The following is a 4,752-nucleotide window of genomic DNA, read 5'->3' as shown; positions in this document are numbered from 1 at the left end:
CATATATATTGACGCAACATTCTTATCGTATGAAAAGTCACTCACACCTGAGCGTTCTTGACATGTGAATTGACATTCCCCTATCGAACTCCTATCAAAGTTGTGATTCAAAACCAACACAGCGATACTATAGTACACAGCGTCGCCACTGCAGTCACAGGAGGGGTACTCAGTACACTGCTACCATGTTGACGCTGTGCCTCCGAAATTCGAGGAGATACCGCAACAACTCGAATGGTTTTTAACACACTGCTCCGTCGAGGTGCGTCCGGGCCTGTCTGGGCTGGTGAGTGAGGGGCGACGGCAATGCTCCGAGCACTTGTCATCACCGCAACGCTACGATGGGAGACGACTGGCGTGCAGGTGTGTCAGAAGCAAACGCCCCCGACTTAATAGTTCATGGGAGGGGTAAGCTTTTTCACTACCCGTACACCACTCTTACCGTAACTTTTAACCGGACAAATTTTCGGAATGGTTTGGCGATGTTTTTATCGACCGGAGGAGTACCCGGAGGTTATACATAATATTATACATATTATACATATTATGTATAACCTTCGGGGTCAATAAAAACATCGCCAAAACATGCCCAAAATTTGTCTGGGTAAAAGTTTCGGTAAGAGTGGTATACGGGAAGTGAAAAAGCTTACCCCTCCCATGAACAAAATTGTTTTGCGATAATGAATATGATATCCGTATTGTGCTTGATGTAATATATCTTGCACAATACGGATATCATCTTCATTATCGCAAAACTATTTTTGTAAAGCTATTCTAGCCCATGACATAGTCTCATGGCGTCGCCTGGCCGCAGTACCAGCTCGGCACAAGCACACCAATTTCCTTCATCCTCCCCAAGCACACGATTCCCCCCACCTTTGTCTGACAGGGCGACCTCAAGCCACCCTTTGCGCTAAAAATGACTTGGCAGAGCGCTCGCATGAAGACGAAGAAGAAGCGCACCGTGCGCCGCAAGGCGGTGGACGACGCGCATGAGATTGCTGTTCAACTTGAGTTTCTGGTGCTTCCAGATCGTGCGAGCAAACTCAAAGTTACCAGTGACGGCGCAATGACATCTCATATCGTCCAAACTCCATTCCTTGAGCACTGCAAACAATAGGGTCCGCAACGACCAAGAATTGCAAAGGATTTAGGTACTGCTGGTCATAGTCCTCATCAAGAACATTGTCTATCGCAGCAGTACTTCCACGTCTACTAGGTGTAAAGCTACACTCAAGATAAGCCTAAGTACTGAATGGCGTATATAGGTTGAGCACAGTTGCCGTCGAGGTCTGGTTTTTAATGACCATTTGACCGACGAGGCCGACGCGATGAAATGAACTACCGATCGGCTAGCTACAGAGCTCCCCGCTGTACCGGAGAGTGAAATCTAGGAGAAAGTTTGAGTTGATTTATATGGCAGAAAGAGATAAGCTGGTAGACGGATTGACATAGGAGTAGTCAGGCGTGTCCGTTGTGTGTGGTGCCAATATTATGGCGCTCGATGATCCAGCCCGCAACCAATTCACGCCGGTGTATTTCGTGCTGTAGGCATCTCAGACTGAGGGAATGTATGACGATGTACTACACACTGGCAAAAAGCTGAATCCTGCGTGCGATTTTGAGTTTAGTCTCACCCGACTGTACAAACTCGGTTCCCAAAAACCAAAGCGGTGGGATGTTTTTGTTAAGTAGGCCCAAAGCCTACTCAAACAAAAACATCCTGGATCGAGCGGTGTTTTGTCAGTGAGTGGAACAGGTTTGGCCTAACAAACACTCCAGTGGCACGCACAATCCCATATAGAAGTCCAACAGAGAGATGAACGCGGCGTTCAAGAAGCCTCACCCTAACTACGACAATTTGTTTCAACAACTGCGAAGATGTCCACGGCGCATGCGCAGCGTCACACCAGTATCATACGCAGTCTCCGCGAAAAGAAATATCGTCCTCCCCGTATTAATTTACCGACTGCCCCCGACTTGACATTGTTTGAAGTCCCCCCTGATTCGGAAGACGATGTCGATGCTGGTGAAGAAGCCGTATATTCTGTCAACTCTATTGAATCTGATCGCGGTGGCGAAGATCACCTCTCTTCAGAAGATGAAGATACTCCAAAAAACGAGCAGGCTGCTGAAGACGTGCACGAGGAAATTGAGGATATCGCAAATACGGATGCCTTTTCCCTTCATCGGGAGGGTGATACCGGTTTCGACGACGATAGCGACGTGGAAGAGTGGTCATTCTAGTCGGTGGTGCACACGTAAACACGTAGCGCGGTACGTATACCTTAAGACAACAAAACTTGCATTGAACTCGCTAAAACAAATTGCTCATGACACGTTTTCTCGGTTTCCCGGACGTTTGGGCTTTTACCCCGAAAAAACGTCCGGGTAAAAGTTCCGGTCAGGGTGGTACACGGGTAGTGAAAAATGCGGCCATGGGAGGTCGTTGTCATCGTTCTTGTCCTTCACAGTTCTTCCATTGTCATGATCTCCGGCCGTGCTTTCGCACGCAGCTCGGTCAAATGTTTTGCCGTCCATGTCGTGGCCTCCTCCACCAGAACTCTCATTCGCATCTCCGACAGTGCCTCCGCGCGCAACTGGACTAGCTTCCCCGCCGCTACTCTTGTTGCGGCCTCCTCTGTAATCGCCTCCAAACGCTTCTCCATTATCTGCGCCTTCTCATCACTGTGTGTCGCCGCGCCGCTTGTTCATGTTGTTGTTCCTCCATTCGGTCTTCCCCCGCGTTCGCATGACGGCCATGCTGCTCCGGCTCCAGCCGCTGCGGCTCCTCGACTCCGTCTCGCCACGCGCCCACAGCTCGTCCATGCTGCTGGTGCCGTAGCTCCCGTGTTGTGAGCCGGTGATGCGAGGAATAGAGCAAATTGGAAACTGAGAATTGAAAGTTAGCTGCGTTCCGTGATCCTAACGCTATACTAACTGCGTGCATGCACTAGGGAGCTCCTGGGGCCGCCTCCTTGACTGGGTGTACATCCAAGTTGGGTGTCAGCTGGCTCCGGCTAGCTGCAATTGGGTGAATAGATGTTGTTTCCGACCATCGCCTGTCGGGATACGACATCCGCCCCCAGGTTACTCGTTGGTCGTAGGCGTGAAGTAGGGCTTGATGTGTCTCATGTTGGTAGTCGTTGTATAGCGACCACGGTCGACGGTAACCGTTCCCTTCGTCCCGACTGCGGTGACAGGAACGGGTCCATCAGTAGGTTGCGCAAGTTTAGCCGGATTGCGACTTTTGCGAACAATGAGTACTTGATCTCCAGGGTTGTAGCCGTGGTCGATGCGTGCTGCATTCTCACGAATATTTTCACGACGGGTTTGGCGCTCGCGGCGAGTTAATATTCGTGCCCAATTAGCAGTGAACGTTACGGCGGACATCATGTCCCTGCCGAAGACGAGTTGTGCTGGCGAGGCGTCCAGTGTCGTGTGGTGGGTGGCTCGAATTGCGTAGGCTAGTGCAGGCAGAAGCTCGATCCAGGCTTGTTGGTCAATACGAGTAGTTCGTATCATATTGCCGACGACTTGGTGAACACGCTCTAGCACACCATTGGCTTGGGGGTTCTCCACGGACGTAGGCTTCGACTGGATTCCGTAGGACTCTAGCATTTCCTGGAATCACGACCTGTAAACTCCGGTCCCTCGTCATGAATTACACGCAGAGGACGCGGGTAGCGACACAGCCAGTATTCATCTAATTGTTTAGCAGTCAGAACCGATGTCTTGTAATCAAGCGGTGCAATCTCGATCCAATGTGTTGCCATATCCATCATCGTTAGCGCGTAAAATGTCGGAGCGTCGGGTTCATCAGCGCACGTGTACGGCCCAATCTGATCAACAGCGATTTCCGTCCATGCTTCCTGTTGGCGCTTCTTGACAGGTAGTTTGCCGTAACGTTTTTGCGACCGGTTCCAAAGCTGGCAGGTGCTGCAGGATTTCATTAGTTGTTCGACCGCGCGTTTCATTCCAGGCCAATATACCGCTGCAGCCATCGTCAAGTACATTCTGGTCATGCCTGAGTGCAACAAAACACTGTGGTAAAATGACAGCACAGTGTCTTGAAGGGCACTTGGGATCACGAGTTGCTGCTTCTGCGTGGCAATTATGGTCCTGTTGCCCAACCCCTTCTTCACAAACTTGCGGGGATATTTCTGCACGGTTGCTTGGAGTTTAGCATCCTCTTGTTGTGCTTCAGGCAGTCGCTCGTAGCTCAGAGGATAATACTCTTCCGCTAAAACAACGCAAAGCTCTTCGGTGTTCTCTGTGTACGGAAGTCGCGAAAGTGCGTCAGCGACAATGTTGTGCACATCAAATCCTTTAGTGTAGTCAGGGTAGTGTAGGAGTGTTTCTCGCTCCATGATCGCCGTGATCTTGTCAAAAGCACTCTGGTGTTCAGGGAGCCAGACCAAGGATACTTTGGTTAATGTCAGGGCAGAGAGTGATGCAACCAAATGTGCTCGTCTTAGCCACACATCTCGATAATAGTTCACCATTCCGAGAAAGTGACGAAGCACCTTGCGGTGGCGCGGTGTAGCGATGCGTTGAATAGCAGCGACTTTGACAGGTTGTGGCATGATGCCTTCTGGGGTCAACTTATAGCCCAAATCGTCTGCTTCCTTCGCTGCAAAACGGTACTTTTTGACGATTACAGTGAGGCCTACGTCACGTAGTCGATCGAACACCAACTTGAGGTCACGGAGATGGTCCTCGAAGGTTGTAGTCGTCACAATCATTACATCG

This window comes from Phytophthora cinnamomi, assembly GCF_018691715.1.
Source record: "Phytophthora cinnamomi strain GKB4 chromosome Unknown Contig44, whole genome shotgun sequence".
In the NCBI taxonomy this organism is placed as follows: domain Eukaryota; phylum Oomycota; class Peronosporomycetes; order Peronosporales; family Peronosporaceae; genus Phytophthora; species Phytophthora cinnamomi.
Note: the sequence above shows the minus strand (reverse complement) of the source record.